Source organism: Salmo salar, chromosome ssa21 (genome assembly GCF_905237065.1).
Source record: "Salmo salar chromosome ssa21, Ssal_v3.1, whole genome shotgun sequence".
Taxonomy (NCBI): Eukaryota; Metazoa; Chordata; class Actinopteri; order Salmoniformes; family Salmonidae; genus Salmo; species Salmo salar.
This window is the reverse complement of record NC_059462.1, coordinates 33,909,819-33,925,163: the sequence shown is the minus strand read 5'-3', so window position 1 is coordinate 33,925,163 and position 15,345 is coordinate 33,909,819. Positions and strand designations below refer to the sequence as shown.

Sequence of the window (15,345 nt, the reverse complement as noted above, 5' to 3'; positions counted from 1 at the left end):
TGTTTTTGCTTTCTCATTATGGGGTATTGTGTATAAATTGATGAGGAAAATAAACAATTCAATCCATTTTAGAATAAGGCTTTAATGTAACAAAATGTGGAAAAAGTCAAGGGGTCTGAGTACTTTCCGAAGACACTGTATATACTGTATAGGCTTGACATGCCCATTGATATATTGTTTATTTGCAATATTCTAATATAATAATATTGTTTGTTTATGGATTCAGGAGATTATTATTAGACAAATTCTGTATTTGTTTGAGGAGCTCTACAAAGTCAATGTCCTCCTTCAAACAGTGATCTCTCACATGCACTTGACTGTACAACTCTAATATGGCCTCACATGATATCAAAAAGGTTGGTGTTCATGTGAAAATATCCCCTTCACAATAGAGATACCTATGGTTATAATATGAATATATTCTATAACTTCCTATTGTATCTACCTTTATGGGAAGGTGTCATAAGAAGTAGCTTACTACTGCAACTGGTGATGACTGACTGAAACTGCTAGGGACGCTTGCTCATCTGTCGAATTAACTTGTAATGTTGGAGATGAGGATATATCTTCTGTACATACTAATGCAAACAATGCCATCATGCAAATTTCACAGTGTACTGTACATTTCATACACACAAAAAGCTCATTCATCTCAAATTTTGTGCACAAATTAGTTTACACCCTGAGCATTTATCCTTTGCCAAGATCATCCCTCCACCTGACAGGTGTGGCATATCAAGAAGCTGATTAAACAGCATGATCATTTCACAGTTGCACCTTGTGCTGGGGACAATAAAGGGCCACTCTAAAATGTGTAGTTTCAACTTTTCCTGGAAGTTGAAAATGTCCCAGTTCTGCATACTCACCAGATACAGTATGTCACCTATTGAGCATGTTTGGGATGCTCTGAATTGACAAGTACGACACCGTGTTCCAGTTCCCGTCAGTATCCAGCAACTTCGCACAGCCATTGAAGAGGAGTGGGACTACATTCCACAGGCCACAATCAACAGCCCTATGTGAAGGAGATGTGTCGCGCTGCATGAGGCAAATGGTGATCACACCAGACACTGACTGGTTTTCTGATCCACACCCCTACTTTTTTTAAAGGTATCTGTGACCAACAGATGCATATATGTATTCCCAGTAAAATCCATAGATTAAGGCCTAATTTATTTATTTCAATTGACTGATTTCTCTATATTAACTTTATATGAAATTGTTGCATGGCGCGTACATTTTTTTGTTCAATATACATTTGCATATTTTCTGCTGATAGTTTTCAGTTTTCATTCAGCAAGTACAAGAGAAGTTGTTTTGAAGGAAGTTGAGATATACTGTAACTGTGTTCACAGAAAATCTCTCTCTATGTGTGCATGTGGTCAGTCGTGGTGGCACTGCCTCTCCTCTACGGAGGGACACTGTCCCGACATCACCTTATCTAAGCCCACCACACAGACACTGGACTGAGACAGCAAACCTGAACCTATAGGGGAGGGTCCGGGTGGGCATCTCATCTCGGTGGAGGCTCCGGTGCGGGACGCAGACCCCGCTCAGCTTGAGGCTCCCCCCACTTCGGTGGCGCCTCTGGTACAGGGATCGTCGCGGAGGACTCCGGACCGTAGATCGTTGTCACGGACTCCAGACAGTAGATCGTCATCGCGGACTCCGGACCGTAGATCACTGCTGGAGGAACCGAACCACCGATCGTCGCCGGAGGCTCCGGCCTGGGAACCCTTGCTGGGGGCTCCTGACTGGGGACCGTCGCTGGAGGCTCCGGACCGTCGCTGGGAGCTCCGGACCGGGGACCGTCGCTGGAGACTCCGGACCGCGGACCGTCGCTGGAGACTCCGGACTGCGGACCGTCGCTGGAGACTCCGGACCTTGGCTTGGCGCTGGAGGCTTCGGACCATGGATCGTTGCTGGAGGCTTCGGGCCATGGATCATCCCTGGAGGCTTCGGGCCATGGATCATCCCTGGAGGCTTCGGGCCATGGATCATCACTGGAGGCTTCGGGCCATGGATCATCACTGGAGGCTCCGCGCCATGGATTATCACTGGAGGCTTCGTGCCATGGATCATCTCTACAGGCTCCGGGCCATGGATCATCCCTACAGGCTTCTTGCCATGGATTATCCCTACAGACTCCAGGCCATGGATTATCTCTGGAGGCTTCGTGCCATGGATCATCCCTACAGGCTCCGGGCCATGGATCATCACTGGAGGCTTCTTTCGTGGAACTGGAATAGGTCTCACCGGACTAGAGAACGTCGCTGAGAGTTCTGAACTAGGGAACGTCACTGGAGGCCGGGTTCCCGGAGCAGGCACAGGGTATACTGGGCCGTGAAGACGCACTGGAGGTCTGGAGCTTATGGCTGGCACAACCCGTCCTGGCTGGATAACCTCCGTAGACCGACAAGCGCGAGGCGTTGTGACAGGTCGCACAGGTTTGTGTTGGCGAACTGGGGTTACCGTGCGTAGAGCTGGCGCAGGATAACCTGGACCGAGAAGACGCACCGGAGACCAGGAACGCTGAGCAGGCATACTCCTTCCTGGCTCAATGCCAAATCTAGCACAGCACCTGTGAGTTGCTTTCACCGAGCGCACCGGGCTGTAGCTGCGCACTGGCGACACAGTGTGTATCTCAGCATAACATGGTGCTTGCTCGATCACTCACCCCCCACAGTAAGCATGGGGAGTTGGCACAGGTCTCCAACCTGACTTTGCCAATCTCCCCGTGTGTCTCTCGCACTTGTCTCGCCGTTGGTATCGTGCCTCCTCTCGTCGCCGCTCTGCTCTCGCTGCCTCCACCTGTTCCCATGGAAGGCGATCCCATCCAGCCTGGATCTCCTCCCATGTCCAGGATCCCTTGCCGTCCAGAACTTCCTCCCAGGTCCATTCTTTTCCACGCTGCTTGGTCCTTTTATGGTGGGTTATTCTGTCACGGTTGTCCAAAGGAGCGGACCAAGGTGCAGCGTGTTTGTAGTTCTACATTTTATTAAATCCGTGAAACCTTGCAAAACATAAATAACAGAATTTGACAAAACATCAAACCGTGAAGCAGAGATAAACAAACACTACTCTAAATATAATAACCCACAAAAACAGGAAGAAAAAAACCCTACTTAAATATGATCTCCAATCAGAGGTAACGAGGACCAGCTGCCTCCAATTGGAGATCAACCCAAACAACCCCAACAGAAAAACTAGAACTTAAACATAGAAATAGAAAACATAGAAAAACACAAAACACCCCCTGTCATGCCCTGACCTACTCTACTATAGAAAATGACATCTTACTAGGGTCAGGACGTGACAGTGTCTTTGGGGGGTGGATGCAGGTTTTGGCCCCTGAGTCCCTGTATGGTTCCCCATGGCCCCACAGCTCTTCTGACTCAGACCCCCTCCAAGGCCTACAGCACCATGTCCACCACTATGAAATGAGCATTCTCCTACACACCAGGCATGAAGCATAATGTCACACAGAGAGTTATATGCTTCACAAATCATTAATAAACATATTTTTTAGAGAGGGTGGGAAAAGGGTTGTAAGGACCAGTTATAACACACAATATGGAAACACTAGCTGGAGTGGTCTATTATCTTGTCCAGATAACAGCCAGACTTGAAGATGTCTGCGGAGCACTGTGTAATATCACTTGACTGTTTATCCTTGATAGGCACTGAAAACTTCAAATGCACAATGTGTGTGGCTGTTCTCCCTTCTTTTCATAAGCTATTTCACATACAGTACACCAGTCTGTATCTGTAAAGATGTATAAAGTCTGCCATATCAGGACAGCTGAAAAGGTTACCTAATTGTGGATGGGCACAATTGTTCCCTTCAGGGCCCCCAAAGCTCTGGCCCATGGGAGTCCCTGAAGGGAACATGGAGCCTGCTGGTAAGCAGGTGGTTCAGGTTGGCCAAGAGGGAGACACAGCGTGGCTTATTTGACTGAGTTATAATGGGACAGTAACAGGGGTTTGACTCTGCCTCTATACCACCAGTTGACTTCTCTGCTACCAGTGTTGGGGGCTCATTAAGATGAAGGTGATATCGGTCAAATGTTGATGGGGGGGTCACTACTAAGACCCAGAGGTGTCTCAATAGTAGAGGGCGACACAGACAGCCCTGTATCCCCATGCCACGATAAGGACTTCTTCTTGTGGCAGATGACGGGGCTACTTCTAGTAAGGGGATATTAGTCATCACCTGGGGACAGCAGAGAGGGGTCCTGCTGCCTGTTTGAGTAGCTCCCTGGTGCTTCATTACTCTTATAGTGTCCTTCATCATCATCATCATCATCATGAGAGGACTGCCGTATCTGCTCTTTGGGGGGGGGGGGTACTGTCACGCCCTGACCTTAGAGTCTGTTTTATTCTCTATTTGGTTAGGTCAGGGTGTGACTTGGGTGGGAAAATCTATGTTTATATTTCTTTGTTGACCTAGTATGGTTCCCAATCAGAGGCAGCTGTTTATCGTTGTCTCTGATTGGGGATCATACTTAGGCAGCCCTTTTTCCCACCTGAGATTGTGGGATCTTGTTTTTTCATTGTGCTGTCTAGCCCTGCAGAACGTTACATTCTGTTTTGTTGGTGTTCATTATTAAAGGCAATGATATACGCCTACCACGCTGCACCTTGGTCTCCTCATTCAAACGACTTGCGTAACAGTTCCTAGCTCCAACAGTGCAGTAATATATAACAATGTACAACATTACACACAAATCTAAAAAGTAAAACAATGGAATTAAGAAATATAGAAATATTAGGACAAGCAATGTCGGAGTCCTGAGTATAAATATATATATACAGTACCAGTCAAAAGTTTGGACACACCTACTCATTCAAGGGTTTTTCTTAATTTTTTTCTACATTGTAGAATAATAGTGAAGACATCAAAACTATGAAATAACACATATGGAATCATGTAGTAACCAAAAAAGTGTTAAACAAATCAAAATATATTTTAGATTCTTCAAAGTAGCCACCCTTTGCCTTGAGGACAGCTTTGCACACTCTTGGCATTCTCTCATACCTCTTCACCTAGAATGCTTTTCCAACAGTCTTGAAGGAGATCCCACATATGCTGAGCACTTGTTGGCTGCTTTTCCTTCACTCTGCGGTCCAACTCATCCCAAACCATCTCAATTGGATTGAGGTCGGGTGATTGTGGAGGCCAGGTCACTTGATGCAGCACTCCATCATTCTCCTTCTTGGTCAAATAGCCCTTACACAGCCTGGAGGTGTGTTGGGTCATTGTCTTGTTGAAAAACAAATGATAGTCCCACTAAGCGCAAACCAGATGGGATGGCGTATCGGTGCAGAATGCTGTGGTAGCCACTGTCATGACTGTCCTGTGAGGATCAGAATGAGTCAGATCCGACTGGCGGGGGTTGACAGTAATAAGGCCTCTCTCTCTCCCACAGAGGGGGATGGAGCTGCTGGATGGTCAACAGTTCACACCCTGTTGTAAATTACAGGAGAAGGAGACTTTCTTTCCCCCCTCCAGTATTTAACCCAAGGAATGTAAATGTTCTTTGTTAACAGACTTTTCCCGACGAAATTCTAACACGGTCAAATGTGAATACTGGAACAATAATGATTTATTTATTCGTTTATTATTATATACACATAATTTCCCCCCCTTTTCTCCTTCAGTTCGTGGTATCCAATTGGTAGTTACAATCTTGTCTCATCTATCCAACTCCCGTATGGACTCGGGAGAGGCGAAGGTCAAGAGCAGTGCTTCCCCGAAACACAACCAAACTAAGCCGCACTGCTTCTTGACACAATGCCCACTTAACCCAGAATCCAGCTGCACCAATATGTCGGAGGAAACACCGTACACCTGAAGGCCGTGTCAGCGTGCACTGCGCCTAGCCCGCCACAGGAGTTACTAGTGCGCGATAGAACAAGGACATCCCTGCCGGCCAAATCCTCCCCAAACCTGAACGACGCTGGGCCAATTGTGCGCCGCCCCATCGGTCTCCCGGTCGCGGCCGGCTGCGACAGAGCCTGGACTCGAATCCAGAATCTCTAGTGACACAGCTAACACAGTGATGCAGTGCCTTAGACCACTGTGCCACTCAGGAGGCCCGAAACAATAATTGATACATAAGAATGTGGGGAATTGTCAGTGGGGAGCTGTAGAAAACTGATGTTATATTGGTTTTCATTTTGTGATGTCATAAAAATTGTATGGACAAAATACTGTAACTTGGAAAGTATATTCCCTTTATCTGTCAAGTTTCCATCCAATAAGTTGTGCATATGATATGAAAAAATAATGACAGTATTTTTGTTAAGAAGGAAATAAATTCCACAAATTAACTTTTAACGAGGCACACCTGTCAATTGAAATGCATTCCAGGTGACCACCTCATGAAGCTGGTTGAAAAAATGCCAAGAGTGTGCAAAACTGTAATCAAGGCAAAGGGTAGCTACTTTGAAGAATCTCAAATATATTTTGATTTGTTTAACACTTTTTTGGTTACTACATGATTCCATATGGGTTATTTCATAATTTTGATGTCTTCACTATTAATCTACAATGTAGAAAATAGTCAAAATAAAGAAAAACCCTTGAATGAGTAGGTGTGTCCAAACTTTAGACTGGTATGATACAGTGCCTTCAGTTATTGTTCAGACCCCTTGACTTTTCCAAATTTTGTTAGGTTACAGTCTTATTCTAAAATTGATTAATATGTTTTTCTCCTCGTCAATCGACACGCAATACCCCGTAATGACAAACCAAAAAAAGGTTTACACATTTTTGCAAGTGTATACAAATAAATATTACATTTACATAACTATTCAGACCCTTTAGTCAGTACTTTGTTGATGCACCTTTGGCAGCAACTACTGCCTTGAGTCTTCTTGGGTATGATATGACGCTACAAGCTTGGCACACCTGTGTTTGGTTTCTTCCATTCTTCTCTGCAGATCCTCTCAATTTCTGTTCGGTTGGATGGGGAGCGTTGCTGCACAGCTTTTTCCAGGTCTCTCCAGAGATGTTAGATCGGGTTGAAGTCCGGGCTCTGGCTGGGCCACTCAAGGACATTCAGAGACTTGTCCCAAAGCCACACCTGCGTTGTTTTGGCTGTGTGCTTAGGTTCGTTGTCCTGTTGGAAGGTGAACCTTTGCCCCAGTCTGAGGCCCTGAGCACTCTGGAGCAGGTTTTCATCAACGATCTTTCTGTACTTTGCTCCGTTCATCTTTCCCTCGATCCTGACAAGTTTCCCAGTCTCTGCCCCTGAAAAGCATCCCCACAGCATGATGCTGCCACTACCATACTTCACTGTAGGGATGGTGCAGGGTTTTCTCCAGACGTGACACTGCATTCAGGCTAAAGAGTTCAATCTTGGTTTCATCAGACCAGAGAATCTTGTTTCTCATGGACTGAGAGTCTTTAGGTGCCTTTTGGTAAACTCAAAGCTGGCTGTCATGTGCCTTTTTACTGAGGAATGGCTTCTGTCTGGCCACTCTACCATAAAGGCCTGATTGGTGTAGTGCTACAGAGATGGTTGTCTTCCTGGAAGGTTCTCTCATCTCCACAGAGGAACTCTAGAGCTCTGTCAGAGTGACCATCGGGTTCTTTGTCACCTCCCTGACCAAGGCCCTTCTCCCCTGATTGCTCAGTTTGGCCGGGCGGCCAGCTCTAGGAAGAGTCTTGGTGGTTCCAAACTTCTTCCATTTAAGAATGATGGAGGCCACTGTGTTCTTGGGGACCTTCAATGCTGCAGAAATGTTTTGGTACCCTTCCCCAGATCTGTGCCTCAGCACAATCCTGTCTTGGAGCTCTACAGACAATACCTTTGACCTCGTGGTTTGGTTTTTGCTCTGACATGCACTGTCAACTGTGTGACCTTATATGGACAGGTGTGTGCCTTTCCAAATCATGTCCAATCAATTCAATTTACCACAGTTGGACTCCAATGAAGTTGTAGAAACATCTCAAGGATGATCAATGGAAACAGGATGCACCTGAGCTCAATTTCGAGTCTCATAACAAAGGGTCTGAATACTTATGTAAATTAGGTTTCTGTTTATTGTAATAAGTTTGTAAAAAAAATCAAAAAACCTGTTTTTACCTTGTCATTGAGGTATTGTGTGGAGATTTGAGAAAAAAAAAGAAATATAATCAATTTTAGAATAATAGAAAAGGGTTTGATTACACATGTAAATAAGGTATTTCTGTTTTTTATACATTTGCAAACATTTCTAAAAACCAGTTTTTGCTTTATCATTATGGGCTATTGTGTGTAGAATGATGAGGGAAAAAAAATATTTAATAAATTTTAGAATGGGTCTGAATACTTTCTGAATGCACTGTATGTGATGGGATGTATAGACATTATGGACAGTATATGGATAGAATAGGTAGAATATCTGTAGAATACATAAGATAGAATAGCATATGTACAGCAATAGTTAAATAGGATGGCCTTGACTAGAATACAGTATATACATATGAAGTATGTAAAACAGTATGAAAACATTAAAGTGACTAGTGTTCCATTATTAAAGTGACCAGTTGTCCATAACTTTGTACTGTACATAGGGCAGCAACCTCTAAGGTGCGTGGTAGAGTAACAAGGTGGTAGCCGGTAAGTGACAGTGACTAATGTTCAGGGCAGGGTGCCAGCTAGTGGTGACTATTTAACCATCTGATGGCCTTGAGACAGAAGCTGTTTTTCAGTCTCTCGGTCCCAGCTTTGATGCACCTGTACTGACCTCGCCTTTTGGATGGTAGCGGGGTGAACAGGCCGTGGCTCGGCTGGCTGAGGTCCTTTATGATTTTCTTGGCCTTCCTGTGACATTGGGTGCTGTAGATGTCCTGGAGGGCAGGCAGTATGCCCCCGGTGATGCATTGGGCAGACCGCACCACCCTCTGGAGAGTCCTGTGGTTGCATTCGATGCAGTTGACATACCAGGCGGGGATACAGCCCGACAAGATTTTGGTGTCACACTGACTTCACTGATTATGATTATTCCTACAGGGGACGGGTGTGCGCACAAATTGAACATGATTCTCATTGTGTCATGGTATTACTCCCCTCTGCTCTCTGTAAAGTACATTTGTTTTCTTTATTTCAATGTGAATTCATCTAGAATAACAGTCTGTATATCAATTTTCCTCACAATTCTGTCTCCTGCCCAGGCGGAGGGATGTTGCTCTCTCCCAGCACCTTCCCTGTATAGGCTGTGGAACTGAAGAGCCCAGTAAGTAGACAATTTACATTTTAATTCCCTAAGCATGTCAAATGAAAGAAGCAGGTACCGAGTCAGGTTCAGACTCTCCCCATCCTACCAAAAGTCATCATGGGTGGCAGAGGAAATGCTGTATACATCTAATACCATAACAGGTTGTTTAAATCAAACTACTGTAGGATTGTTTTAACCTGTATTCACGTTTCTTAGAATTTTAGAAATACAGTGCTCTATCTGCTGCTCGGTATCACCCAAACATTAGAACACAGTGACATCTATTGGAGATTTGAGTGAATCACCTCACATTCTAATTCCACATAAACAATTAGTAGTCTACTACTACTTATTATTGGCAAAGGCCATAAAACAGTGTCACTCACATTGATATCAGAGTGAAAACATTTTGACCACTGATCAATCATTATGCTGATTCCCACATCTGTAATATTTGTATTGGTTGAAATAGCCTAAGCAATGTGCTGAATAACCCCAGTTGACAAGGTTTGAAATATCATCCATTTTAAAATTGATATTGTCTTGTAACTAACTTTCACAATTCACAATAAGACATGTGTATTTCTATACTCACTTACTAGCCTATATTGAAAAATGAAAGCTTCAAAACTTTTGTCAGAAGTGGGATTCGAACCCACGCCTCCATTCGGAGACCAGAATGCCCTTTCCAGGAAGGATTTTCACCTTGAGTCTGGCGCCTTAGACCGCTCGGCCATCCTGACTACTCTGAGTAACCTTGACAAAAAATAGGCTTTCTTCATATGATCGAGTTAATTAGCTAGGTACTATAGTTTTCATTTAATTCACAATAAAAAATGTATGATATCGTGAAATGTATGGTATCGCTAGTTGGCCATTTCCATTTTATTAGCAAATCTAGCTGGTTCGCATTTTGTTAGGAAATAGCTAGCTAACGTTACTGGTGATATTGCAAACATCTCACAGCTAGCGTTGACAATTCGCTCAATGGAAATTAGGAAATAATACATAACTTTTCTTGTGAAATGTAGGATTTATGGCTATGCATTGTTAGTGGCTGAACATTATACAAGATATGACACTTTACCGGCGTTGCTTTGCTCTGAAGGGTTGTGATACATTTTCGTTGGTTGCTATTTTCTACTAATTTCATCTACCCCAAAAAAGTATGTCAGAAGTGGGATTTGAACCCACGCCTCCATTCGGAGACCAGAAACCCCATTACTATGGAAGGTAGAACCTTGAGTCTGGCGCCTTAGACCACTCGGCCATCCTGACAACTGAAAAGCAAGAAAGTAACAGCAATTATAAAGACACACGTAGCAGCGCCCATTTTATAGGCTTTATGATGATGTTAGCTATTCGGGTATTTAGGTTCGCTACTGAGTTTACTTTACTGTAAACCAAACACTTACCAATATGAACACATTTGTCATTTTTAGCCGTAGTTTAGCAAGCTAAAGAGAGAGTCGTGTTGCACCACGTGACCGTGTGTTTTCACCACCAATTGGACGAGTCATTCATTGTTATTGTAAAAAGAGGCGTGTCTGGTCTAGTGTCGTTATGAAATGTTACACTAGCTTAACTCCACTTAAATCAAACGTAGCTAATATCTATCTACCGTTTGGCTCGTTAAAGGACTTCAAGAATACACAAAGTGAGTATAGGTATTTGGTAGAAGGCCTATTGCGCATAAATCGAGGGTTGGAATTGGAGAGGTTCTGACTGACACATGTCTTCACAGAGACTAATTTACAGACAGGGATGGGCAAATATTACAATTATAAAAATACCAAAGATCATGTATCAAAATGAACTAAGAAATACATGTATTTTGTAATGTAACGTTTGTATTTTAAAAAAAACTTTGGAAGTTGCCGGTTTGGCTTGGATAGTTTTTTTCTGCCTGGTCACAGACAGCTGTTGTGTTGTCCACAAGCTAAGAGAAAAGGTGGGAGGAGGAGAGCTCGTAGATGCGAGAAGGAATTATACAATGAGCAAAGAGATGATGCTGTTTGTATGTGGCTTCTATGAAAGTGAACTGTGTGTGCGGGTGATCAGGGGTGTATTCATTCTGCCGATTCTGTTGAAAAACATTTCTCAAATGGAACGAAACAGGGATAAACCTACCTGAATTTGTCAAACTGTTTGAACTAATGATTAGACGCTAGATGCAGGCAAGTGTGTGCAAGGCGGTATTGGATGTGTCATTGTCTGTCACCTTGATTACACCAATTTGTCTCTCGACCTGTTAAAGTTATAAACTTTAATTCGTAGGCTAGGTTGTAGCAACCTCATGATGGGTATAGGGAAAATTAGAGTATCATGTAGTAGCCTAAACCTATCGATGTTAAATTGAGCTGGGTGAATGGAAAATAAACGACAGTCATCCAAGTTGCTGTAATAGAAATAAGGCCATGCTCATAAAAAAATTAAAAGATCATGCTCCCTAATCTTAAACAGCATCGACCGCAACTGGTGTCAACCCATTGCTAAGAGTAAAGGGTTCATGGGCAGGTAGTTTGAACAGACATAGAATAGGATTCTACACTGAACAAAAATATGAACGTAAAGTGTTTCATCTTTTATTTCATGAGCTGAAATAAAAGATCACAGAAATGTTCCATACGCACACAAAGCTTATTTCTCTCAAATGGGCACATTTGTTTACACCCCTGTTAGTGATGTTACAGGCTTTGGTTTTTAGATTGAACGTATAACTTGTTAGCACATAGGGCACACCAATTAGTGTCACCTTGTTAGTCAGTTTGTGTTACACCTGTGCTGGTTGTCGTCTCGTGGGAAGGTGTTTCACCTGTGATGGCCCAGGTGCTGTTTAAGAATGGCTGGCCCAGCGCTCAAATGGTCTTGATAGATGTGGAGGGTTAACACCATTATTTGGCGCGCCCTCAGTGGCAGATTTCTATCTCTGATTTTTTTGGGGTCACTTATCCAGAGCGACTTGCAGTAGTGAATGCATACATTTCTTTCTCCGTACTGTTCCCCCGTGGGAATCGAACCCACGTTGCAAACACCATGCTCTACCAACTGAGCCATACGGGACCATTTGCACGTCACGTCAATGATATCATGTCACCGTGTGGGACTGTGGGTCAATTAACGTTGTCGGAGTGGCCGCCCTGATTCTAGTTTGTGAGCCAGGCAGGCTACTGCCTGGGAAGGTCTCCCATTCAGAAGTACGAAATGGGGAGGGGGTGGGGGTAGGTTGACCTCAGGTCTCCCCACTGGAAGCCTGACGTAGGGGGAATCTATCAAATATCGCACCACTAACTTTGTACAATACTAATGCAATTAGTAAAATCAGTCACACTAAGAAATGATACCAAATAAACCACAATTCATTCATAATACTGTGAATATATAGTTTTACAGACATATTGTTGCATTTTTTTCTGGTTTGTGTGAAATTGTTAACAATAATATAAAACCAGTCTGCACACAACTATGGTGAATTGGTTTAGTCTTGACTCTTGATTGACAGTGTTGGGGGATTGGTAATGTATTGATGCTCGAGTGCCAAAAAAATTCAAAATATTCCATTACCGTACTTCGAAGCATGTCAAACGCTGTTTAAAATCCATTTTTATGCGATTTTTCTCGTAAAATAGCGATAATATTCCGACCGGGAGTCGTTTTCGTTCAAAGACTGATAATCTAAAATGGACGTGCACGCGCGCACCCGTCTCATTGTTCTCAGATCGACCACTTACCAAATGCGCTACTGTTTTTCAGCCATGGGCTGCAAAGTCATCATTCAACGTTCTGGCGCCTTCTGAGAGCCTATGGGAGCATTAGAAAATGTCACGTTACAGCAGAGATCCTTTGTTTTGGATAGAGATGACAAAGAAGGCCAAGAAATGGTCAGACAGGGTACTTCCTGTACAGAATCTTCTCAGGTTTTGGCCTGCCATTTGAGTTCTGTTATACTCACAGACACCATTCAAACAGTTTTAGAAGCTTTGGAGTGTTTTCTATCCAAAGCTACTAATTATATGCATATTCTAGTTTCTGGGCAGGAGTAATAACCAGATTAAATCGGGTACGTTTTTTATCCGGCCGTGAAAATACTGCCCCCTATCCATAACAAGTTAACATTGGATATAATTTCACACAGTTCCATCATGATAATGTGTGTAGCCTGCAGCAAAACGATTACAACCTAACTAGCACATTATTGATTTGGTTAACTTTCATTGAGGTGACATCGTAAAGGTTTTCTGTGATTGTTTTGACTAGGTCCTGAGCTCTGTAAGGGGAATTTCCAATGCTGTAGGCTAACTTAAAAGACGTCTATATTATGCTGATATTTTGTATCTTTTCTGAAATATTCAGTCTTTCGGGGGTTTTATGCCTAGAATTAGCCAAGGAGGTTGTATGGTTCATTTGATTCCTATTCTGAAAGTTTGATCAATTGTGCATAATGACATGTATATTTAAAGGTGCAACAAATGTATTCAGGGTGTCAGACTCATATACTGTATTTCAATGCAAATTCAGGGGCTCTTCTGAAATATTTTGGAGCACCCTCTGGCACTGGCCAGGATGAGGAGCCATCCACCTCCTCGGCCACACAGGTGTCTTCACAAATGTTGTCTGAGCCTGAGGATGGGGATGAAGCCCCATTTGCTTCCACTTCTCCCCAGCAGGATTCTTCAGGTGTGTTTGTGCGCATGTGTGTGTAGGTACACGCACATGTGTTTATGTGTGCATCCCTGCATAACATAAACAAAATAAATAATTTCCCTTTGGCAAAGTTAAAAGTTTTCATATTGTAGGTAACAATGATGACTTTATTATTACTGGGTATGTATGTGGGATGTTCCACCACTATAAGTGCTGTGAATAATGTGTGTAAACTAATGCCCATGTGCTCTCCATTAGAAATGCCTGCAGCAGCATCCCCACCAAATCCTGCTGCTGAGGATGAGCCACTGGCTACAGACCCTGCTGACTGGTCTTCAGTTCTGACTGACAGAAGTCGGACACAACTAGTTTGCAGAGGACCAAGTGAGGTACCACCTGACTTTGTTTTCCCAAGGAATGAGAGTGATGGAAGAAGTTGCCACCACCAGTATTTCAGGAAAACCTTGGTGAGTGGTAAATAAAATCCCTAGAAGTTGGTTGGTGTTGTCATGTCTTTGGCTATGCCGGATTAAGTGATATGACATGCTATTCTATAAAATCATTTCTCTGTAGTTAATATTAACTGATTAAGCTAATCAGGTAAATAATTAACTAGAAAGTCAGGGCACCACAAAATAATGTTTATAGAGCTGTTATCTTCCAAATAAACTTTTAAAGACCTGGTAATATTTTACATCAATAACAGTCAATATTCAATCTTCACCTCGTTTCAGTCTCATCTGAAAGTTGTAAATTCTTGGTTATCTTCACGAACCCTGGCAAACAAGTTGAATCAGCAATTCAAACTTTGGTTTAATTATTTATTTACTAAATAACTAAATAAATCACACAGAATGACAAACAGAATGGATCATACATTGATTACTAATTATGTCCTACAAGAAACCGTCCCTGGGGGACGGAACCTGTATGATGGCTGGTTACACAAAGACAGGGGGTTGGGCTTGAATGAAAGCGTGGGAGGACTGAAGAACAAAGGGAGAAGCTATGCTATCGTAAATACAGAATCTTATGCGTTCTAAATAACCGCCCATTTGAAAAAGGAAAATGCAATAATTATTTACTCTGAGCTGCGCTTCGGTAGGTTGGTCGTAGATGCTGGCCGTGTTGCCCAACAGATCTTCCTTGTCCTTTGAAGAGTGTCTCTGGTGGCAAACTGAATACTTGGTAGTATCGTGTTGTTTGTTAGAATAGATCCTTTGTCCGTCGTTTCCTAGCCCACGTTTACAGCGGCCGCTGACAACTCAACGGCTAGGAGGTATCACTTCTGGAGTGAATAAGAGTTCAAAGTTCATACCAAGTTGCCATACTTTTAGCTCATGCTATATTCTGGCTGGTATAGTCGAAATTCATCCTTTCGGCATAGAGGTCGTCACCTTCACATTGAAATTCAATGCTAATTTCGTTAGGTTCTTGCTGAGGTTGGCTTAGTTCTGTAGGTGGTCTTTGTCCTTTCAACGTGGGGACCTCAAG

General features: G+C 43.2%; 1 long non-coding RNA gene and 2 other non-coding genes across 3 annotated transcripts; 1 reads left to right on the top strand and 2 right to left on the bottom strand.

Moving 5' to 3' along the window:
- Nucleotides 1-9,841: 9,841 nt before the first annotated feature.
- On the bottom strand, nt 9,842-9,950 carry trnal-caa (transfer RNA leucine (anticodon CAA)). The gene is made up of 2 exons: nt 9,913-9,950; nt 9,842-9,887 (listed from the first exon to the last, which is right to left on the bottom strand). It is a non-coding gene; the product is annotated as a tRNA-Leu (tRNA).
- Nucleotides 9,951-10,376: 426 nt separating this feature from the next.
- trnal-caa (transfer RNA leucine (anticodon CAA)) lies at nt 10,377-10,485 on the bottom strand. The gene is made up of 2 exons: nt 10,448-10,485; nt 10,377-10,422 (listed from the first exon to the last, which is right to left on the bottom strand). It is a non-coding gene; the product is annotated as a tRNA-Leu (tRNA).
- Nucleotides 10,486-10,650: 165 nt separating this feature from the next.
- Nucleotides 10,651-15,131, top strand: LOC106582205 (uncharacterized). The gene is made up of 3 exons (XR_001323264.2): nt 10,651-10,864; nt 13,726-13,884; nt 14,110-15,131. It is a non-coding gene; the product is annotated as an uncharacterized lncRNA (long non-coding RNA).
- Nucleotides 15,132-15,345: the final 214 nt, after the last annotated feature.